Source organism: Buteo buteo, chromosome 1, assembly GCF_964188355.1.
Source record: "Buteo buteo chromosome 1, bButBut1.hap1.1, whole genome shotgun sequence".
NCBI lineage: Eukaryota > Metazoa > Chordata > Aves > Accipitriformes > Accipitridae > Buteo > Buteo buteo.
Genome location: NC_134171.1, coordinates 28160624 through 28185886, shown reverse-complemented (window position 1 = coordinate 28185886; position 25263 = coordinate 28160624). Strand labels below are relative to the sequence as shown.

At 37.2% G+C, this 25263-nt stretch overlaps 1 long non-coding RNA gene across 1 annotated transcript in view; it reads left to right on the top strand.

Moving 5' to 3' along the window:
- Positions 1–21119, top strand: part of LOC142037203 (uncharacterized) — a 72303-nt gene extending 51184 nt beyond the window's left edge. Inside the window, exons 2-5 of the long non-coding RNA XR_012652307.1 lie at positions 16905–16959; positions 17200–17290; positions 18020–18095; positions 20435–21119. This is a non-coding gene — a long non-coding RNA (uncharacterized LOC142037203). The remainder of the gene's footprint in view (positions 1–16904; positions 16960–17199; positions 17291–18019; positions 18096–20434) is intronic.
- The last annotated feature ends 4144 nt before the right edge of the window (positions 21120–25263 follow it).

The window sequence follows — 25263 nt, the reverse complement described above, 5'->3', positions numbered from 1 at the left end:
TAAACAAATTTTCCTTCAAGTTTTTACATGAGTCTTCTAATAAAAGCATTACGGAAATGTAGTTTTCACTTCTCCACCACCAAAAATCACTCTAAAAGCAAAACTCTCTAAGGTTTTAACACATTTAAAAAGAAAATATATATTTAAAAGTTTGATGAGTCTAGCCCATTCCACTTAAGAACTCCAGCACTTACTAGGATAAAACTAAACCTCAATTACATATAAATTAAAATTAGAATCTCAACTTTGCAATTCAATCTCATTTTAATTCTCATGTTCTCTAAATATTCTCTAATGAGTTTAAAGTAAGTATAGGACACACAGTCTTGGTAAAATGTGAGATCAGGTCTAATTAATTTTTTCTGTTAAAGGGAACTGTTAAATATCAAGACTTGTTACACTACCTTATGTAGCCAGTAGTTTATGGTAATGAGGGTAATGTTCTCTTGTATTTGTGTTGCGAGGATAAACTAAACAATTTCTGCATGCATACAATACTTTGTGCAGTTATGTAATATATGGCTCAACTTTATTATTACAGCTTTTGTACAGTTATGTAATATATGGCTCAACTTTATTATTATAGCTCTAAGAGGATTTGGCAAATATACATACTTGCATGGTTTTTTCCTAGTTCCTTTCACCCACCTCTTCATAAAGGTGGCAAACTGAGGAACTATGTGGTAGTTTAAAGGATTTGCCACATTTTGTTTTTAATCATGGTCAAAGTGAACATTTCAAACCCATGTTCAATAAAGACATAAAGGTCATCCATGGCTCTAAACATGGTAAAAGTGAATTACAACTTCCCAGCAATAAAAAGTCATCAAATAATTCCTGACTAATCTTTATTACTACTATTATTCACCTCTGTGAACAATACCAAGAAGAATATTTTTAGACTCATTATATTATAAAGTTTTCAAACAAGGGTCACTTGCCGAAAAATAAAGTTTATGTAAATGTAAATGACATCTTGAATTAAGTACAAATATGCTGGTTTTCACCACCTTTGAGAATGATGCTTGTATTACCATATCATAAAGTAACCTTACTCCCGTTTCCTTTGCCCTAACCTTTTCTCAGCAGATTCTGCTTTCATTCTGTCTGAATGAAAAAAAAAAACAGGCTTGCTTTTGTCCTGTTACTACCAGAAATTCAGGTGTCTCAAAGTGGAAGAAAACTGCTTTGTCTGCACCTCCTCCTGGGCTGTAGATGTTGTGTTGCATCTTGCAGGATCATCTTGATTACTGCTGCTTTTGCTGGCCCATCCTCCTTATGCGTTCCAAGTGTAATTGGGAAACAAATAAGCAAACAAAGAAACAAACAAAAAAGTTTTGCTATATTTCTGTGTTATTGAAGATCCCACAGATTCAGAGAGAGGATGATGAGTTGTTCTGTTGCCCCTGTCTCATCAGCAAAATCACACATGGGCCACAACATCAGAAGCTAATGAGTAAACTGGCACAAAGCAGGTGCCATTTTGAGGATAGGTCTGCATTCAGGAGAAACCTGCCTCAGTTCATCGGAAGACCTGCATTTATCACACTTTTTGCAAATTTTTGTGAAAGCTGTTGAGAGGCAAGAAAGAACGTATCCAGTAACAGAGTTGCAGTATCTCCCAGAGTCTCTTACTTGGGTGCAGCTACAATTTCATGGTTTACTGCGTGTACAAAGTGCATTTTAATTCATACTTCATACCATCAACATATATTATAAATCAAGCCTAAAGGTAAACAAGAAAACAAAAGCACAAAGAAGTTTGAATGAAAATTAGGTTGTTTTGCATTGTTCCTGCCTGTGGCTTGTACAAAAATCTGCCGAATCCATGAAAAATTCTAGGCACACCAGTGACTCTGTTAATAACAGATGTTCTGGAAAGTATATCATGTTTTCTGACTAGTGATGACATTTTTTAAATAAAAGAGGGCAAAGGGTTAAGCTCAGTCTTCCTTCTTGCCACAAGACTATACTATGGGAAGAATGTCTATGCTATTGGCAATGGTAAACGTGTGTTTTAACATTCACGGTCAATGCTTATAGTCAGACATCTGGGACTTAACACACTTGTAACAAAGTAACAACAACATATACCATCTGCTGCAGGTGTACACTTTAAAAAATTGCTTTAATATACACCTACACGCATACATACATTTTGTAAATATTCATGTCTTAAGTTGAGCCCCATTTTCATTTCTACCTAGCACAGCAAACTACATACGTTACTTAATTTAGACTATTTTTTCATTGTTTGAAAGACACAACAAAAGGCCTTTAGGGATAATTGCTCTGTAACTCTTAGATATGTAGGGAAATATCTCTTTTATGTAGAAACAGCATGCAAAGCTACCTACGTTATTCTGGTAACTCAGCATATTTCACCAATGCCTCATCTAAATGCACTACATAAGATCACTGAACAGGTGATAACAGTGTGGATTTAGTCTCATCTGTGTAATTATTGTTTGTAGCATTAGCTTCAGCATTTTGTTAGTAATTGTCACAGTTCAGGAGGATCAGGGCTGACTACGAGGTGACAGCAGCTGCAGAAATTCGTATCATAGATCAGAGGAACTCACTCAAGTGCCAGGACAGCCATGAGGGATAATTCTACTAGGTTTATTATTAGAGATAGTCCCAAGTGTTTAAGTATTAATTCTAATATTAAATTCACTTTCTAAACTATTTTTTGTTAAACCCACTTCAAGTGAATATGCATGTCTTTTTGTACTAACTGGCAGAAATATCCTAGAAAAATGGAGTTGACAGTGAGTTTGTGTCCTGAAGCATTGATTTTTCTATTATGTTAAAATGCAAGATATTGATTTGTAGCTTTTCCTTTCAATATTCAAATACAACTATATGTTTTGTTTGCATGCTTTGTGTATGTTTCACACTGGTCAGTATGTTTGCCCATGTGTTCAGTTTGATCATCTTGCAATTATTTTCTTCTGGGTATTTGTGATTATTGTAGTTGCTATCAGAAGGAATCTTTCGTCAGGTATGCTATGTTTGTGATAAATGTAGTAGTATCTTGTTTTGAGTAAAGGCATTGTGCCCTAACCTTTTCTCAGCAGATTCTGCTTTCATTCTGTCTGAACACCTCCATGACATATTTGGATAAACAATGATACTGAGTGCAGAAGTGTGGTGCGCACTGTCTTGTGATTCTTTATTAGGAGAGATGCATAGAATTTCTATACTAGCTTTATCTTTGTAAAACATTAATGACCAGACCAAGACACCCAGTTTTCCTATTGTGAATAGAACGAATTTCTCAAACTGCTTAAATGCAGTATAATATATATTACAGTCCTCACTGTGATTAAGTCTTCCAGAATTCGCATAACAGTCAGTGCCATGTTGCATACTCTGTCAGTTCCCCTGTGAATCAATTCAGTTACTCCTTTTAAATCTTCTGCTTCTGATCTGAATACAGGCTATTTATACATATGGTTGTATTGCTGTTGAAAACATCACTCCGTAGTACCATATGGAGTAGCACAGGGTTCCTTTGCAATTACATTCAGAAACAAACCATTGTGTGATGGCTAGTGGCACACACTCACATTTTAATGCCAGTATTGTAAAATTTGTGGGCAAATGAAATTTTTTAAACATTCTATTTAGTTATCAAATACCTGCTAGACAATAAGATCTCTTGAACAGCTTCACAGCACATTCTAAATATGGTACTAATTTTTCATCAGACTATCAGTAATAATCCTAGACTCAGTGGTGATGCTTTTACCTTGAAATTGCTCCCCAGAAAAAGTCAATAAACCCACTGCAGCTAGCTACCAAAATGACACAGCAAGATGTAAACATATCAGGAGACAGACAGGTGGTTCCTGGTTCACTGGCAGCTTCCATAGATAATCATTGTACCATGGATTAGATCCGGAATTGCACAGACAGACAATTCAGTGTGTAGAGTCTACTTGTTCATGTTCTCCTATGGTTTTTCAGACGCTTCAGGCCTGATTCTCAGAGGAAGCCTATATTATGCTTTGCAAACATGAACCTAGCATGCACCAGCCAAGCACTCAATGAAACTAGTTTTATGATGCCTCACCTGTCCAGATAGAGTTTGCAAGAAAAAAAGACCCAACACAGTTTGGGACATTTATTGTATCACTCAAACAATTTCAAATGGTGTAGCTTTATTAACTATCAAGTTGTGAACTCTGTAGTTAGGATTTTCAAACTTGTCCCAAGACAGTCTATTTCTTTAGCATATGTGAATCAATTAAAGAAGACTCCATGAACTACATGTCATTCTTGACTTCAAATATTTTCAAAATGCCTCCAAGCAGTGACGTACTTTATCTTCTTAATGCAAAAAAAAAATTCAAAATCAGAGAAAACTTGCAATTTCCTTAGATGCTTATTTATATTGAGGATATATTTCATTAGTATGCTATAATTTCATAAGTCTTAATTCATAAATGCACTTCAAGTGCTTTGAGGTTGTAATGCTGAAGTTGCAATAGAAACAGCAAACATTTTTCCTGTTTTGCTATTGTTTATGAGTACTATCTGTATTTTAACAGTATTGAAGTTTTCTGTTTTACAACAGCTGAATGTTTCAAGGTCTCTTCTTCATTTGCAAAGAAATCAGTTAACTGGTGAGCCTAAGAAAACTGAGATAAAAGAGCTTAATAATCCACAGACATTTAGGAAGGCATGAATAAACATCAAACTTTAAAAAACTTAGCTAAAATAAAAGCATTTCCTAATGGAAAAGAGTATGTGGGAGTCTGTGAAGTGCAATTAGTCAACTAAAGTTGTGCATAAATGATTTTTCCTTTTAATTGCTAAATAATGACATTAAAAGTATTCCAAAACTTTGAATTTTGTTTGATTTGTTTATAAGAACTAGTCATGATTAGAAAATACTAAAATTTTCAGAGATGAAAATGGAGATTCAGTAAGATATAGGTTCTTCTTTCTAATGCTTACTTGAAAATCCCTAGGAAGAGTTTAATAATATAGAGGGTTTTTTAATATCTGGTCTGTTACTTTAAAATGGTATTATACAAAAAAGCCTGCAAAGCAATAAAATCTGACTGAAAAATGAATGATAAAATTCCAACTTTAAGACTGAGTTGAACTCTTTTAAGAATGATCCTTCCTTGACAGAGACACATTTTTCGTGTACCAGCTGGATTTCTTTGCCATAGGAAAACTGCCTACCTCAAAGGCAAATTCAGGGATGAGTCATTCAGATCTTTAACAAGAAATACAGATGGAAAAATGCCACAGCTGCACAGAGCTGGAAGCAGAAAAGTGCATGACCTTAATGAATATGCTTTTACATTTGACAGATTCCATCAGAGAACTTGCAGTAGCTTCAGACTCCTGTGGCATCATACGAACCTTTCCACATTGTTTTATCCAACCATTGCATGAAAAAAATGTGGGAGTTGAAATATAACATGGAAACTGCTTTTTTTCCCTGTTGCCTAGATCTGATATGTTCCTAAAATGAAAATGCAATATAAAAGCACAACAGCCACAAAAATGTATGGGTTTTTTCATTTCCTTTTCATCCATATTTTTATTATCTTCCTTGACTTTTGCCTTCCAAAATATTTTCTTTTATCTCTTCTTTTTATTCTTTCTCCAGCTTTGATTTTTGCACATTTTTTTTCTCATCTTCCTCTGAATGTCCACTCTGACACTTCTGCTGAAGTTCAACAAGGGCAAACCCCAAAGTTTTGCACCTGGGATGTAAGAATCCCGTGCAACAACTGATGCCAGAGGATTATTAGAGAGAAAGTGGTTTTTCAGAAAAGGATCTAGTGTGTATAGGACCCATGGCCAGGACAAAGTCTCTGGCCATTATGTATCACAGGGCAGGAACAATGTCTGAGAGTGCCTCATCCTCAGAGAGGACAACTGTTGCATCAACATCCTGGACACGCATCTTAAGAGGTGGGCTGGCTGTAAGCAGGGAGAAGCTGTTACTTCAGTGAAGGCCACAATAGCCTCCGTTCAGATTCCTACTTATTTGTTGTACTCAAAAATGCCCACAGCCCATTACTAAAGAAAGCATTTAATGCTCAATATCACTCTCTTCTGTTAAACAAGAACAGTAACACTCCCTTCCCTCCATGCACAATGTATTGCAACGAGCAGAATCAGGGAAAAATAGTGGGTGCAGAATTCACCCCGCAGACGCTTTTGCCCACCCACACAAAACAAAAGACAGAATTCCCTGTGCATAGACAGGAGTACAGAGCAAGTAAATGTTTGATAGGACACCGCTTGAGAATGATCTAAACATGAAAGAGGAAGGGCAAAATAAGATATTGTACACCCTCTGAGTAGTCTTATAGTTCACGGAATAAAACCTTAAATGTGGCTGCATAGAAAAGACTCTTCAAGTCTAACCTTTTCTTCCTGACATCGGTTGTTCTGTACTCAATTAGGCAATGATGTTCTAAAGAATCTTTTGCCCTGTTCATTAATACAGCTATCTTATATCCAGAAGAAATATTAGCCACAAGTATCAATATATCTCCTTTATTCTGAGGGACACAGCCATACATCACTTACTGGAATATCAGAGCTGATGATACTGACTAAGCCAAGCCAAATGCTGAAAGCCCTGCTGTCTTAATTGAAAAATAAGATTGATATGTACTGTGGGTCAGTTTTGGCAAAGAAAAGATCCTATAATGTTCCATCCCCTCTATTTCCCTTACCAAAATACTTTTATTTTATTCTCCCCCGTTAGTCATTATTCTTTTTTCAATCCCCAACTTGCTTCTCTGATGTCCTGCTGTTTAAATAGCCTTGATTTTGCATAGCTTCTCATGCTAAATCAATGTTTAAAGCTGTTTGATCCCTATCTCTGATCATAACCAGCAAGGAACATCCAGAAGCTATTTCCATCGCAATGTAACACAGTTTAGAGATCCTAATGGAGCTATTACTTAAAGCTGCTATTTATGATCTGATCTAAGTAGGGTTTCTCTGATAAAAATTGTGGAGGAAAAGATATGGAGCCATAATGTAAAAAATATTTACATAGGATCAAATATACCTGTAATGCAACACTGAAATCAGTAGTTCACACCAACTGATGAATTCACTCCTGACAAATGCTATTAATAAGGAAAGTTTTCATGGCAACATAACTTTGAGATATAATTCTATAGTTTTACTATAAGCTTTATATTCACTAGAAAGGCTGGGAAGGAGTAGGTCTCTTGTAAGGGAAGCTAAAATACCATGGATTTCCAGATCACAGCCATGATTCTAAGTATTTTCGAAAATCAAATAACAGCATAAGAGATTTTTCACTCTCCAAACTCTACGGGTGTTCCCAGTTTTTGCCTGAGATGCAGTGAGGTTGACCCAGTGAAAGTCTTCTCAGAGAACAGACCCAGACCTGGTGATTCTGGAGGGCCTCCCGTGTGCTGCATCTCCAGTGGCCTTTCCCTGATGCTGACTCTGTCACCTCTCTGATGCAGAGTATCTAACATTTTCTGGTCTGAAGCATGAGAGTTAAAATCAACTCCTGAATCTGTGGCAGGTCTCCATGGTTACAGTACAGTCAGTTGCTGCTTTGTACACGGGAATAGATGGGATTTTTAAAAACTCAGGCTGCATTTGCAGAATGACAATCTGAGTGTGACTTTTTCCCCCAAAACACAGAACATACAAATCAATTTTCGCAAGAGAGGGTAAATGTAAAGGTAATGCCTATTATCTCAACTCAGACTGACAAACTGCTCAGGAGCCGAACTGCTCATCAGATAAAGAAGTTCAGAGTGCAGGAGTTACAGAAGGAGAGATCTGTTTAAAGGTTTTGAGAAGGAAGTCTTGTAAGAGCTGAGTAACATCCATTTGTGCAGACTGTTTTTCTTCCCAAAGAACTGTCTTTGCAGTCTATAACTTTGTTTACTTAAATCTCAATAAAATTCCTGATTCATATGAATTGTTCTCCATTAGCCTAAGTGTATAAATCCAATATTAACATTAACTAAGTGTAGTTATGCACTGTCAGTGCATAGATCACATTCAAATGTATTTGAAAGAGTAAAGGTCTTTAGGAGCATGAGTTTGGCTCATTTTACATTAAGTAAAAATGAAGAAAATCACAAGGAGATTTCCCTATTATTATACATCTTTGTAAAAATATCACTGAATTGTGTCTCAACAGCTGCAAGGGAGCAGGATGTCAGCTTTACATTTTAAAACACCATCATCAAAATGCCCTCTAGCAATACTGACTTAGCAGAGAGGATGCCACCTACTAAAATATTAATCACTTGCTTCAGGACACTTTCCTTCATCACTAATTGTCAAAGCAGAATTGACAGTGTTACCTAGAGAGCTGCTAAGTTTAAACTGTATCACTACTGTTCTCAAAAGAGATGAGGAACCTCTTCCTCTCATCTCTCCTCATGATGATAGGAGGGGAAGACCACAAGCTCTTTCCAGACAAAAAAAGACACACACACACCCCCCACAAAAACAAACAAACAAACAAAAAAACCCAAAAAAACCCACCAAAAAAACCCCCCACACGATAATGTAAGCCTTTGCCTTCTTTTCATTTTCTCTTGAGGTTTTTTGTTGTTGTTGTTTTCTCCTTCATAACTGGAGCAAGAGTCCCTTTCATTTCTCTTCTGCAGCTTTTTTTCCTACCTTAGAAAAGGCCGGATGAACATATAATCTACAAAAGAATAAAATCATTGTTACTCACTGCAGAATATGAATAACTTAGGTTTCCTCTCTGGGACTAATAACATTGGTGAAAGATAGTGGGTCATAAAGAAAAAAAGGACCACTGAACACACATATCCTGCTAGCAGAAACTCCCTCCTAAGATCTGACTTTTTGTAACGTTTCTTGCACTGTCAAAAGAGCTTGTTTCAAAAGCTTTAACTATTAAAATAGGATGAGAGCTAACTTATATAACAGTATTTCAAAGACACTGACTGCATAAAGGCAGCTCAGGGAACTGAGTAAAGTTTTAGCTATGTCAGGATTTTTGCTCTATTTTAAATAAGCCATTCTACAAAACAGTAGTCAGCAGCTTAATCCTTCAATTCTTCATCATGGGAGGAGTCCCCAGAAAGTTTTCTTATCCATTAATGCACTTGTATCTCTAACTGATCAATAATTTTCCACCAAAACAGGAAATTAATGTTGTTTAGCCAGACAAAAACAGATATACACAAAGATTTAAGATACTGCTAGGCATTTTGAAACATTCATAAATGACAATATAAAGAGATTTTGCTTCCCTTTCCTTTTGTAAACCTGTCTGTTGTCCTTTTGAAGTAAAATAAATAGCTGAAGAAATGTTGGCTGTCCTGTACAATCTAACAGAGTCCAGTCTGATATGAAATGTTACTTCCTGTCCACCTCAGAAAGAGTAACACCCAGGCAAAAAGGTACATGTTAACGTTCTGTGAGACCTCTACCATTCCTGTCCTTGACTTCAGGGGTGCTATAGTGTTCAAGTATGGAGCATATTTGTAAGACCACTTCACTTAGGTTTAATGTTTGACAGCTGATCTAGCATGCCGTCCAGGGAAACAGAAAGGCTCTTCATGCCAGTATGCTCCTCATCGCCTCCTAACACCACACTCCTCACCCCATGAGTAAACTTTCAAAAAATGTGCAATGCAAATAGTCTCCACAAGCTCTGGCTTGACCAGCCAGCTTGCAAAACACGGCACTGATGTGAGAGGCTGATGTCATACCCACATTTCAGTTTTATGATGTCACATTCAGAACACTATTTCCTCTCAGTGCTCCATCTTATAAATGATGCACGGTAAAGATGCACGATAGATGGTAATGGGCGCTCTGCCTGCCTGCGACTGGTGTGGTCAGTGCTGCAAAGCTACAAAGGAATCGAAAGGGAATCCTTTCTCTGCGGAGCAAGAACGTGAAAGGCCATCCACAACAGTTATTCGGTAGTTGAACTTCATTTCACTTGCAGTCTTATCTTGCTTTTTAAATAGTTAAAGCAAGCATTAAAGTAAGGGAAATGAGGAGACTGGTCACAGGAACTTCACTTTTTCAAGTGACTGTGAATCACAATTTGGCTTACATTCAGCCAGCACGAATCTGCAGACAAATGAACAGAAGATTATTGAGAAAAAGCAAAGTGCTGTGACCACTCTGTTGGACAAGGATTTTGACAGGCCAAAATGACAAAGACATAAGTGGTGCACAAAAAGTGTTCTCATTTTCCTTAATTTTGTGTGTTGTTCACTTAAATGAATAAACTGAAATGCAAAGGTTATGTATAAAGTTGCTCACGTGCACAAACCTCTGAACGCTGAATTTGTCACAAAAGGCAAAAAAAGGCAGTGAGCATTTTTCCTTCTCCTCATGCTTTTAAATGAGTTAATTATTGCCAGCCATAGGGATTGGATATGTGCAATTGCAGATGGCCACCATGATCCAATAGAAACTCTAAGTATTTTCTTTTTTTATATAAAGCATTTATACAGAAATAATTTATCCAAACTGAAGTCATCCATTTGACACAAGCAGTCAGAAGGGATCAAATGAAGAGTACCACACACAGATTTGAGTCTAACAGCTGAGAGCATGATATATGTGGCATATGCATACTTATACATATGTAATGTAAAGGTAATTAGAGCTCAAAGATTGGGATTTTTTTCAGGGCTGTATTTGTCTACCTTTTAATTTAAATTCCATTTAAAAAGGCAGGGTTATTTCTCTGTCCATTTACTTTTACTTGGTTCTCTTATGCAGTGCTATATAAATGGAGCCTCTGTAAAATGAAGCAGTGTTGCTGGTGGCATTGATAAATAAAGAACAAGATACTATAAATATTTTATGTAGTTCCTAAAGGCTACATTCACTTTCAGATCCTTCTGCATCAGAAATAGATTCACTGTGAGTGTGTTAGTTCATTCTAGACTTGGTCTGTTCACTCTGTTTCATTATATTCCAATAAAATGGCAGTAGCTGGTCTTTTTTCCATAGTGCTGTTACAAAAACCCTACACAACAACTGCAATAGTGATTATAGCAGAGCAAGATGATGTTGCCCCACTTACAAACAACAGCAGGGAATGGTTTCAATAACAACTGGTGTGTATGTTCATGGCTATGTCATGTCATGTCATGTCACGTCGTGTCATGTTATGTAGAAGCTGCTGAGTTAGGTATAGCCATGCCAACAGCAGGTACTTCTGTGTATGACTTTCAATGCATACAGCTGTTGGTTCTTGTGACACAGAATTGCCTAGCCAGATGGATATGCCCCTGGCCTGTGCATGCAGACATTGGTCAAAGCAGAACTAGCTTTATGAGCTTTGGTCAGTCTGACACTCTTTTGAGCTCAGCATTTGTATAAGTCACACCCCCTGCCAGTTGTAGAATGGTGATTTTATTTGGTATGTTCTTTTGCTATTCAGGTTGGTTTAAGTATCATTTTACTAAATTATGATTACAGTCATTGAAATGAAAACCGTTAGGAAGCTAACTGTCATGGTTTAACCCCAGCCAGCAACTAAGCACCACCCAGCCACTTGCTCACTCCCCTCCAGTGGGGCGGGGGAGAGAATTGGAAGGTTAAAAGTAAGAAAACTCATGGGTTGAGGTAAGAACAGATTAATAATTGAAATAAAATAAAATGAAATAAAATAAGAATTGTAATGAAAAGGAAAATAACAAAAAGAGAGAAATAAAACCCAAGAAAAACAAGTGATGCAAATTAAAACAAAATTGCTCACCACCAACTGACCAATGCCCAGCCTGTTCCTGAGCAGTAGCCTCCAGCCAGCTTTCCCCCTGGTTTATATACTGAGCATGATGTCACATGGTATGGAATATCCCTTTGGTTTGTTGGAGTCAGCTGTCCTGGCTGTGCCCCCTCCCAAATTCTTGTGCACCCCCAGCCTACTCACTGGCAGGGCAGCATGAGAAGCTGAAAACTCTTTGACTTAGTGGAAGCACTGCTCAGCAACAACTAAAACATCAGTGTGTTATCAACCTTATTCTCATCCTAAATCCAAAACACAGCACTGTACCAGCTACTAGGAGGAAAATTAACTCTATCCCAGCTGAAACCAGGACACTAATGAAGGACCTATCCAAATATCCACTGCTTGGCATTACCATGTTTTCAGTGAGACAGGTTGGGTATGTTTCTAAGGAACATATTATTATCTAGAATTTGCTTTCAGCAAGGAATATAACACCATCCACTCATCGCTACCCACAAGGGAATGATTGATGCAACTGTTACCAGTTAGCAGCCTTTTCATGGAAGAGGACCAAAGTCTTTTTTGTTGTTTGGTTTTTTTTAACTAACTCAACATTATTTGCTTTTAGACTGCATAGTGCTGCTTCAGTCCCAAAAAGCAGGTGCAGTTGCTCTACTACAGTCATAAATTTAGTGAAAATTTGTTTTCATTAACAGAATTCTTAGCCCTTCAGTTACATTTTAAGACTGTCAACAAAGAACCTTATAGAAAGTTTGGACAGAAAACCAGAATAATTCTATTTTCGAACTTCAGTGATTTATTTGGTAACACAGTTTTGCTGAGAAGATTTCATTCCCTCTTTTAAAGGGCCTATTGAAACTGTAACTGTTTGCATCTCCTGTTAACCTCAGGGTTAACCCTGAGCTTTCTGCTTCACTTGTCTCCACTTCAGCTTCTGGACAAAGCTTCTGCTTTGGAACTGTTAATACATATTCACACTTTTCTCATCCTGTGCTCCCAAACATGATGCAAATTTTCCTGAGGGGCCTCCATTAAATGAACCAGCTAAAAGCTTTCATACATGATGGTATATTTAAAGGTAACACCCCTTTCTGGCATAAAGAAAAAAAAAAAGACAGATATGAAATATATCCTAGTTGACTGCTTACAGTCAAGTTTTTCTAGCTCTACACTTTCAGAATTAACAGGATTCAAAGTCCTAAGGCTACCTTTAAAAAAAAAAAATAGGGAGTTATCTGTGATAGTCCATTTGGGCATTTTTTTATCTGCCTTCTAGGTTCTGAAGCTTTGTGGAAGGAGCAGAAGGAAGGGCATGGGAAGCAAAAACAAGACCATGCAGAAAGAAGAACAAAATAGAAGGTCCAGAGGCAGTGCCCATGCTGTAATACCTAGGAGGGGTGAAAAACCTCCAACTGCAGCTGTCTGTGCACCCACTGCAGATATTCTACTCCTTTATAATTAGTCATACCTCCTTCAGCTATCTAACTAGTATCAGAGCAATTGAGGTTTGAATTTCTTTTCCACATCACCAAGGAACAAAAAATATAGCAACTTAATCTCATTAACACTGACTGGAAAACAATAAATCTGCTTTCCTTCAAACAACACAGCCAAGAGCTTCTATTGCACCCAAGGGTAAACATGTCACTCACCCAACACCCATGTTTCACTTACAAACCTCGTAAACCTATATCTGCTGCTCTGGGTAACCCTTCACCTTACCTGTGCCTTGCATTGGTTGCAGTCTTGCAAGCACCATATAGTAACAAAGCACAATAGGACATGTAAATTTAATCTGTTAATCTATTTATAAAATCAAACTCCAGTCCTCCCCTGTACTCCTCCAAGTTACAAAAAGGTATGTATGCATTGTACAGTATGCCTGATGGAGTAATGCTGCAGTGGCTATATTACAAAAAAAAAGGAAGAAAAATCCATAGAAGACTAAAAGGATAACAACATTGATCACTCAGCAATCAAATTCCTCTAGCTCTAAATGATATGCAGTTTCATAAATATTAAAAAAAAAAAGAACACCTGTTGTCTGGAAAGTATCTTTGGTAAAACGGCCAACAATATTTTAAGTGTTCATAGGTTTGGGGTTTTTTTTTTCTTTTACCTGTTTCACACAGCATCTGAGGCTCACCATCTGGTCTGAGCTGAGATTACAGACTGCAGCCAAACTGGTCAGAATCGCGGTGTTTTGCCAACACTCTAAGCACTAGAAAATGCTTAGGGAAAACTAAAAATAAATGTGGACATCATATATCACAACTCTGAAAAGAAAGTGAGGAGCTGAAAACAGCACAAGGGCCATTCAAGGGAATTACCATGTATGAATGATTGTTTCTATTGCCATTATTTCTTTGAGAGAATTACTGAGTAATCAAAACACTGTTGATTATCTTTCAGATCTACTCCAAATTTTCAATCCAATACTTCATATTCTGTTGGGCCAACTTATAAAATGACTAAACGTTTGTTTCATCAGTCTCAACAGTTGAAGCATAAGCCTCTGTAAGCCTTTTTCTATGCTAATTATCTTTTTTTCTCAAAAAGACATTTCAAGCTAACCGTATCTCAAAAGAGTGCTTTAAAAAGCCATCAGAAATGAAGTTGCAAGAATAATCTGATGCCTCTTTTCTTTAACAATGATATTTCATTATGATCACAGAGATGACCCAATTCATAGTCATTTGGATTTTCTACTTGACTGAATTTCATGATACTCGCAAGTGTTCAATATCTCCTTGACTTCAGTGTTAAATCTCTGCCTTTTTTCTGATTCCTGCTGAGATGTGAGTATTACATAGACAATTAAATCTAAATGTCTGAAGACCAAACATCTTATTTAATGGAAAAGTATCGCTACATAAACTATACATACACAGATATATACATATAGGGGAGAAGTACACCACACTCAGATTTTTTCATAGGAAAATAAGCTAGAGCATTTAATGGTCAAATATTTTTAGTCCCCCCCAACGTGCATTTTTGTCATGCTGCAATGGGTAGAAAAGCTTATGTGTGGCAACATGCTTAAGTTATTATTACTGTACACCCCTATGCTTAGCTTACACTTCTTTTTTTAACTCAGTGTACTTTTCTAAGTTTTATTGACATCTATTGCAAGACCCTCAGGAAAGAACAGGTTTCCCCCAGAAAATAGCTAGATACAATGAAACATAAACAATTTGCTAGCTGCAACCGTGACCTGTATCTATAGTAATATGAACAATGCTTTTACACATGGGACTTGTGAACTGCTCTCCAGCTATGTGGTGGTTTGATCCATCAAGGTTTCTATTTGAAAATCTGAAATACACTCTGAGTGAAGTATGCTGAAAGTTGCACTTCATTTAAACATTTCTGTCACAATAATTATTGATACATGATGTCTTGTGGGTAGCTTGCACTCATGCATCACTGAGCTTCATTAATAGAGCAGGTTCTATTTCAGAAAACCGTAGATTGAACAAAATATTTACAAAAGTATACGTTCAGACTCTACAAAAGAGAAGACTAAATCCCTACATTTGTGTGGGAGATACGCATGAATCCTACAATGTACAAGAAAAAATTAATCTTCTTTGAAAATATAGCATATATTAAATTAGACAGAACATGCAGAAAATATTTTTGGTGTTCAGAATTAGGACAAAATTGTTTTGAGAAAACTACTCCTACAAAAAGAAAAACATATATTTTTATCTCGTTCTAAGACAGGGTTTAGGTATGAAGAGAGATAACTGTTTTGTTCCCACTAGAAAAGAAGTTTCACATGCTGTGACAGACTCATTATTCTTCAGGGAAGGAGAGTTTGTGATCCATCCACTACAAACAACTACCCAGAAGAGAGCAGCTTTGTCAATGAGAAGGCCTGTTTATGCCCCCACACACACGTCTCCTGATGCCCTTTTGACCATATATTGTTTTGATACTTTGGGGAATATTTTAGCTGTACTTTGCCAGATGGATGTCTCTCTGACAGCATAATAAACAAAGACATTACTCCACCAGTCCTATAGTGTTCTACGTTACTTTTTAATGATGTTGATCCTAACCTTTTTGGTTTATTAATATTATTTCACTAGTACATTACATATTGCTGTTCTGACTTACTCTTTATATGTTCTTACACAACAATATATGACTCGGTCTAAACTCCAGATGTGTTGAATTTTAGCAAGGACTGCAGAACTGTTGTTTGAAAATGCATTTACATTCAGTATCATCAAAGGGGAAAAAAAAGGTTCTTTTCTTCTTTTGTTTCTTCTGTAAATATTGACCGTATATCTGAATATTATGGCTCTTTTTTTATACTTAGATAAAACAATGTAGACTGGACTGCAACTGAATCTTTTTTATTCAATTTTTATGTTTATGGCATAATTATACTCCAATATTTGTGTAGCCACTTCCTATGTAGTTGCTATTTAATTGGAAACATTTTACCCGTGTTTTGAACATATGAAACCCTGTGCACAAGTCGACATATGGCTATAGGTGTGATATGGAAAACCCTGACCTGCCACTCTGGAAACAGGAGCAGGAGGGCAAATTTAGTGCTTGCTTCAGACTAAACCCTGTTTTTTTCCAGCTACAAGCTAATAACATGCTGCTTTAGGTCAGCATTAACAAGTCCTGTATTTACTAATTTAGCAGAGTCAATGATCTCTTGGGCTTTGGATAGCCACAGCAACCTGCAATATTTGACCGTATTAACGAAGAGAAAAAGGGTTGGGGAGAACATAGCTTATATGACTCTCAGGGAATTAAATCCTCAGGTCCCGTTGACAGAAAAAGGCAGTGAGAAGTGTTTATCTTCTCTTCAAGTCCACTGGCAGACCTCTGTGACACACAGGCAGTAAGGTCTCACCACCATGAGATGGCCAGGTGAGGGGGCGCATTGGAGAGGGACTTCAATAGCCTGCCTCTTCAGTAACCTCTTCACATGACAAAACGAGCACATACCACAGAGGGAGTGCTGTATGCAGTACCTGGGCTGAATCTGTGGTTCCTGGCCTGCTCTGCAGCTGCATTAACTCCTGTATTATCCATTATTTATGCTCTGTTCTGAGAATAATGTCTATGAGGCTGCTTTAATAATATGGTCTTACTTCCCCTGATCTAAGTTGAAGAAAAAAATATTTCTCCACCGCAGGTTTTCCCTCTGATTGCTAGGCGTGGTTTTGTCATCTGTGCAGATATCTGTAAAGGTAAGTACACTTATTACTGTGCCTTTTGCTAGTGTTATTTAAAAAGAGGAATTTAACAACTTGTGGCATACAGAAATAGAATTAAATAGCTGGGATACAGTCTAGAGCCTTTTTTTCACAGTTCTATTCTTTTCCCTAACCCGTGAGCAATAGCAAGCATGAGATGTGCAGTGAATGGCTTTCTCGGTCCAGTTGTCTGTTTTTCTGTTGTTTTGTTACCACTAGCTTTTGTTGTTTCAGTTTCTTCACCGAGGTATGAGGGCAGAAGGTACGGTCCTGACCCATTTGTACACAGCCCTGATGGCCTCAGGACAGTCTCTCGACTCCTAAGGTACGACATTCAGATCTGTCAGACACCTCAGGCCCATTCTTCATGATCCTGCCATAAAGCACTGCCAAGGAAAGAAATCACTAGAAATCAACAGAGCTTGCGAAGACATAGCAAATACATTGCCACGGCTGAAAGGTAGCATAGTAGCTCTGGAGAAAGTATTTTTATTAATAGCTAACATCTGGGGAAGGACACAGCTAAGTCAGTGCCCCAAGCAAGATTAAATTACAGTGACTCCTGCTTGAGAAAAGATGGAGAAAAAATCAAATGCTTTAGGACTTTGTTTTGCCTCCAGAAAGGACGCCAATATAGAATACATCTATATTTGTCATACTGTTTGAAGATAGTTACCGTTTTTAACTTTTACATTTTGTGGTGTCTCAGATTGCGGTTATTTCAGAAACAACAGGGAAAGTACCTCACAGTGGCAGAAGCAGTCCTTAAAATTTAGGAGGCAGAAAAGAAGGAATGGATCAATTCTGGGTATGCATATGTACCTCTTGACATCTCAATAAAGTTTTTGTTTGGTTTAGGGGTTGCCTGCTGAGCCTACAGAAAAACTCTCCTAGAGAGTCTGCTCTCTGTAAAGCTGTGATATCTGACTGGGTAGCAGGGAACAGTGCTTTTGTTCTATTCTGGGAACTGCAGAGCTCGCTCTGAAGGCGTAATTTTCCTTTCCTATTGCATTCCCATTAGATGCCATATCAAGCTCTTACTGTTCCTTCACAGGTCTGAAAATTCACTGGCTCCTGGGCAATTGTTTCATTTGCAACAGGCATTTGATGGCACTGGCAGACAGACAGAGGTAAGTGTTTGGATCAGTGGGGAAGCAACACAACACAAAAGAAACCACAGTATAAGGTTCATACAACCTGCTGTCAAAATAACCCCTAAAGCATTAAGCAAGCCAGAAACTGTTTTGAATGAACGGGTAGGAAGATTGCAGTTAGATCCTTTTCGAGGTGTCATATGCTTTACAGACAAAGACGGATGAGGTGAGTCTTTGTCTATAGTCATAATAAAGCTAAACCTCTCCTCAGTCAGTTTAAAAGAATAATTTCAGTTACTGTATCTGACAACATTTTAATGGCTAACTGGTTTGATTGCACTGCCGAAAGACACTTATAGGGCCACAAGGCAAAAGCAAACAAACATTCCCTTTCAGTTAGAGAGAGAAGCTTTACTCACCCCTGTGCAGAATGAACTACCCCAAGTAACAACCATGTCGAACACCCAGATGTGTGACAGAACAGTTCCAGCACATTCATTTTGGTTTGCGTATAATAAGTACATGTGACAATATGTAATTATGTAATAATGAAGGGATTAAGTAATATACCAGTGTCACTAAGACTCACACCCACTTTGGGTTATGACTGTGCCTGTGTAACATAAAAATTTAATAGACCGGTAGGGAGTTCACGTTGCGTTTTGGCTTCCAAATACCACTTATTTTAGAGTGCTACAGCTTTTCAACCCTGTTAACTGAAAAGAGTCTCCCTCTGGTTTCATGTCATTTTGATGCAAAACTGAAACAAGTTTCTTCTAGAAGAGACAGGTATGACTGATGTGAACAAAGACACAGAAAGGTTCCAGAATATGGCTAAACACAGAGTCTCTGTCTGCAATTAACAATTACTGCCCTGGTGATGATATCTGCTTAAACTCCAGTGTATCCTGCCGTGGCCTTCAGCAGCTTTGAATAGCCATGGTGCATTCAAAGCCCAAGACTGAGGAAGACAGGTTCCTTCCACATCCTCAGGCTTTCTAACAAATCCACAGGGAACCCAGGGTTTCACAAGCTCCCTTTCTCCACCTGCATGAGACAAAACCTTCAACACATGCTGACATACCCCAAACTACTGCCCAAGCTGCCTGCTCAGTTTAGGACCCCCAAAACTGATCTTTTCACCTTAACACAGGCACTACAATCTGCGAGCAGGGAAAGTGCACAAACGTTTCAGGTACGAGCCTCCAGGATACTGAGCAACTACGGAAAAATGCATTCAGTTCTTGAGGTCCACAGGGAAGAGGAATATAAGGTTGTCTATGAGATAACATGAAATATGTCTTGAACCAGCTTGATGGAGACACTTTTAGTCTATAGGAAAAGCACAGTGCTGTTGGCTTACTACACTTGGCAGTTTCCATGTTCACTTTCTCTCTGCTCAGTTGATGATGAAAAATCCGGCATTCCTTCAGTAAACTTTTTTTTAATCAATATGTGAACAGATTAAGATCATTCTAAGAAAAAAAAACCAAAACCTGCTTCTCCTTGGTTTACTGACTAATTTAACTGGGGTTTTTCATTCATATGTACATCTTAAATGTTACTGAGCGGTAATTGTTTCTCAGGAAATGGGTGGGGGACTGAACATACAAAAAAAGAGAGTTGTCCCAGACATATTCCATTGAAATAGCAAATACCTAGATTTTTATTCAGTATCTGAATTGTATGCAAATCCCTCCATAAAATATATTTGCAAATTAATGACAAATTACTTTGACTTGGAGACACTAATTCTAGTAAGTGCACATACTTGAATTAATTTTCAAATTCTTGACTAAGAATTTTTTTCCAAAATTTTTTATAGCTTTTTTTAATATTCTCAGAGAGAAACTCTATAACAATAAAATCTTAGTGCCAATTATTTAATAACGTTGAGCTAAATTAATGAATTAAAGTATTATCTTGATTTAAGCAACTATTCTTTCAGGTCTTCTAAGATCTTAAGACTGAAAAAACAGCTGTATTAGGTCAGACCAAAGGTCTATCATCCAATACATGCCTCCAAAACATGTCAAGTAGCACTTCCCTAGGGAATAGCACAAGAGTAGAAGGACATGCTGAAACTTCCTTAAACACTATTCCTGTTTCCATCAGTAAGTGACTCAGGGACTTCTCAAGATTGTGTAATTGCATGCATTTTTAATAGATTTTCTTCTATGAACTTGTAGAGTCACTTTTAATTTATACATCCTGCAGCAAGAAGCTACACAACTTATTTATATGCTATATCAAAAGCAACCTCCTTTTGTTTGTCTTGATCTTCCTTCCTCCTAATTTAATTTAATGACACATCAAATGAAAAGCATACCTGCATACTTTAGTATGTGTTTAATCAATGACCTTCTCTTCTAAAGGTTCCAGAATATCATTCAATTGGCTCACAAGTGAGTGTGGTGCTGACAACAGTTCCTTTTTTCCTAAGATTACCCTGCCTTTGAGGATCCTGCTGATTGAATGGGGAGGAGCTCACACCTTGTCCTCCTCACACTGCCCAGACTGGTTACAACGGTGCGGTTCATTCTGTGAAATTGAATCTTAACCAGCACAGAATTGAACTGAAATCACTTCTCCGGAATGGTCTTTAAAAACTGATCTGACAAGAGAGCAGGGTGGAATGTGCTGTTGACAAAATTCTTTTAAAAATATCATAAGGTTGTTACAAATGTTTGCAGTTACTGGGCAGTTGATGTGAATGTGAAGATGTAGAGATAGGAAAAGGTACTGCTGGACAACAAGACACTACTCTTAAAGATGGATTTCTAGAGACCGGTCAAAGCTGCACTATGGCATTGGCAGAAGGAGACCAGCAAATGAAATACTGCTATATCTTAGTCTCAAAAACCCACAAAAAAAAAAAGGAAAAGTGAGATAAATTTTAAAGAATATGCATGAAATAAACGGAAATCATTAACTCACAGAGTACACGAGTTTGTGGAGTTACAGAGAAAAAAAAGGGTATGTTCTGGTAATAATTTCAGTGAGAACATAATCTCGGAGTAACCTCTAGCAGCTGCTCCATGACTGCTAGAAATAACAGGAAGGCTCGGCACTACTCACGTTTTTTTCAGAATTGTGTTCTTTGAACATTTGATTCATAGAATTACGAAGTCAGCCCCCTAGCCCAGCCCAGCTGTGTGTATTGCTACGATTCTCTCTTTTTTTTTCAATAAAGTCTTTTGTCCTTTGCCCATTTTCTGAGTGAGATAGTAGGAATACACACAGCACGGGTGGGCCAGGGTGCTGATTCTCTCCATCTTTGTCAGGAAGACTAATGGGTGGTAGCCCATTATGCAGCTAGTGATTTCAGCTAGAAGTATTCAATATTAGGCAAGGCATCCTGACTGTGCTGGAGTCTTATTTAAATCTCATATACAGACCCTGGGGTATGTTTCCTTCTTGTACTGCATAGAGAAAAAAAAAAAATCAAACATAGCGATGTACTTCAGCTGGCTAATGAATGCATCTGTTAGAGTTTTAGCTCCAACACTGAGGTTAGCACTTTGCATTTTGTGCTGAGCAACACGTTTCTGGATCCTGGCCCTGTATGAATTTTAAGTATTTACATCTGGCAGAGGAGGACCAAAAAGCCTGTGTGATTTTTAATGGACTGATTAAATAGATTTATATGCAAGTAAATGTGATTAGCTGTGGAACAGCGTATTGTTTCTGTGCTCACCAGTAGGAGGACATATACTGTAACTTATTTGGGCAGTTTAATGGACAATTTACAAAACAATTAGGAACAGAAAATTAAAGGGGGGAGGGAGCGAGGAAATCACAGCACAGCCACCCTCCTGACAATCACTTAACATTTTCACTAAGTTTTTTCACAGAGATTCCACATCCTTTCATCTGTGATTGTCAACAGTTATGTTTTACTTGTTTAACAAAGCTATATACATGCAAAATAACTGTAGTAGAAGGTCTGAAATGTTGTTCTAAAGGTTGAGAAACAGGGTGAAGAAAACTTAAACAGAAAGAGGTGACTAATAGAGAATCAGCACAAGAGGGGAATCACACTTACAACATCTTCATCCACTTCTAAAGATATTTGAAAATACCTTATATTCTGATCACTCTAAGTGTGCTTCTCAGAATGAAACAAGTTGAAGATCCATTCAAGATATTTTCTGAACTTGAAGAAATCAAGCTACTTCACAGCATTCTGTTCTAAGCTCTATAAAATTATTGATCGCAAATCACATTCCTCCATCACAGTGAAAATGCAAAACAAATGCTTCATAAAAGTGGACATTTCTCAGTTTTAAAATGAAGATTTTTCAGGATAATCATTGGGATTATTTGAGTGAATAAGTAAACCCTTAGCTATTGGAGAAAAGACTGTATTTTATCCATTCTTTTGCGTTGATAGTAGCTGACCTTGAAGCTGCTCCTCATCACACCCTGTGATCACAGGACTGTGGCCAATCACCTCCACACAGCTCAACATCCTCCTTAAGCATCCTCTACCTGCAGCCTTCACAACACATACCTATGTCAGTACCTGGCACACATGGAAATTCTGTCCTCATGTACTTCCTTTGCAAGGGAATATAACCAAGACACTTTGTTCAGTTAAGTGTAATTAACAATCAAATATTTTCAAATTGGAGACCTTAGATGTGCAACACTTGTCTCAGTTTACCTGATCCTGTAAAGGATCTATTTGTGAGACTATTGAGAAGCAAAAGAAGGCTAGAAATATAATTAACAGTCCACTATAGGGTTGGTGTACAAGAAAAAAAAGACTCTGAGAGACAGATACATATATAAACTGAAGAAGATGACAGGGGTGTCAGTAAAATGTGAAATGAATAGAAACACTAATCTGTGACTGGGAAAGCTATTCTCTGAACTCCCTAGTATATAACTTCTTTGTAATTTTAAGAAGAAATAGCATTAGGTAAATCAGTTGGCTTCAAATAGAGTATATTTTACGAAGTCATTAGTTTCATACAAAAATGGCACTTCTTCTTTCCCTCATCTCCAATATTGCTTTAAAATATTGTGGTTCAGCATTTTTTTCAGTTTTTTCTTCATAAGGACTTTCTAATTCTTACTTCCATTCAAAATATTCTAGCCCACTCTTTTTCACTCTTGTGACTGAAAAGAGACTAACAGCACATAAAACATGTCAGTATTTTAAGAATGTAATGTGATTTTAGCTGTCAGTATAAAAACTGACAACGAGAGGTCCCTGTAGACAGCCAGACACTATTGGTTAGTTCAAAATAATCAGTTACACTGTATTGCTCCTCTTATATTTGCACAGGGAGTTCTCTTTCATTTTAAAATCAATCTTCATTATTTTCCTTCATTCTAGAAAGATTTTGACCCATCTTATTGCCACTATTACAGATCATAGGTCACAATGTTGCAAAGGTTTGTTCTTATAAACATAACTGTAGAGCAAATCTGAAACAGAACAAGCTTAATATTAGCCAAGTATAATGAGCATGTAGTGAATCTACACAGAAATTATGGTTTTACTTTTATTGCAATTCACTTCAAGGCTGAAGAAAAATGTTGCTTGCTATTAATTTTGTCTTGCTGCATTTTACAAGTATTTTGTTTGCTACTCTAAAGATAACAGTGAGGTTGTTCTCTTAAAGGTGCACAGATTTTGTATGAGTCCAGAAGGTCCATTGCTTAATGGATGCCCATCATTTGGCTAGTGAGTCATACAGAAGATACACAGTAGTCCAGATAGATAAACAGAATTTACAGGCTAGCCATATGTACATTCCATATCCTAAGAAATTAGTATCCCCAGCGTCATGCAAGTAACCTATTTACTCATTGTACTGAAATTGTAAATATCATTCTGCTATTCATAACAAACACACTCTGTTCTACTGCAGTTTTGTCTCCTTATTGCAATTAGTAGATGATTAGGGAAAAAACTGTAATGACCACAAAATTTGTAAGTAACTCAAGGACACTTTTATTTATATGAATAATAACTTATGTAAATTGGTTAAATGAGAGACTATGCTGTCAAGGTTTTTCATATTACCCACTTCTCTGTTTACATGGCAGATGGTTCAGATTTACTATTAGCATATTAGTGGGAAGCTAGAAAGAAAAAAAATTTAAATAGCTGTGAATCCCCAGAAGGGAGCAATAGCAGTTTTTTAAGAGGGTGCTTTTTGAGAATTTATAAACTGAAATAAAAAAAATTATAATGCAAGGATGGATTTTATTTTCAATTACAATGAGGATTATTTTTTTCCAATAACAAATACATCTAAGGGATCTTTAAAGTACCAAGTAAAGTTGCATTTCTATAGGTGAAACTAGACTTATTATCTTTGCACTTAATTAAAACTGTCTATTCTCACTCTAACAAAATTGTTTTTTCTGTTCACTGATTAAATTGAAGAAAATCAGGAAAATCACATTAAAACCAGTATCTCTTGCAAGCACACTCAAAATCATTGTGATTTAGATATGCTCCCAAGCTAGAATTAGTATTTCTGGCTAACAGAAAGTACTGGAAGATGGCTTTTCCCAACTGGCATCCTATGTGACCATGCCTTCCCATACCATTTGTAGACAAACAATATATTGGTATCTTGGCACCTCTGAACCTCTGAAGTTTGAGGCATTGCAAGAATGGACCTGTCACCCTGTTTTAAGAATTACCATGCTAACAGGGATGTATTTGGTTTGCTAGCTACTCTGCATCATCCTTAACACTAAACTACTGGTAAGGTAAAAGTAAAGGAAATCATGTATCGATTATTGGTAACACCTGGGGTTTATAGGTTTAGAGGAAGGTATTTTAAAATAGTAATAAAATAAACCCCAAAGCTGATATCTACCTATGCTTCAGATCTATTTATTCTATGAGGTTGTCTATGTTTCCAGCAGTCCAAAGGCACTAGAACACACACACACCCCACTCAGAAACTGGCAATCAGTCTTTAGGCAAAACCCTAATCATTGGCACTTCATTGCATCAAAAGTTATTGTGATTTGAGTATATGTGCATCTTTACATTCCCAAACTCTCCTTGCTATTCTGTTCGGTGTCAGCCTTTTCCTTGGGGATTTCCCATAGTTCATAAACTTGATCTGTTATCAGGGTATCGATTTGTAACCGTTGTCCAAGAGGACCTCTTCACCTGTGACTAATTTTACAAATGATGAAGTCCTTTGGGCATTTTATAGCAGAATATAAT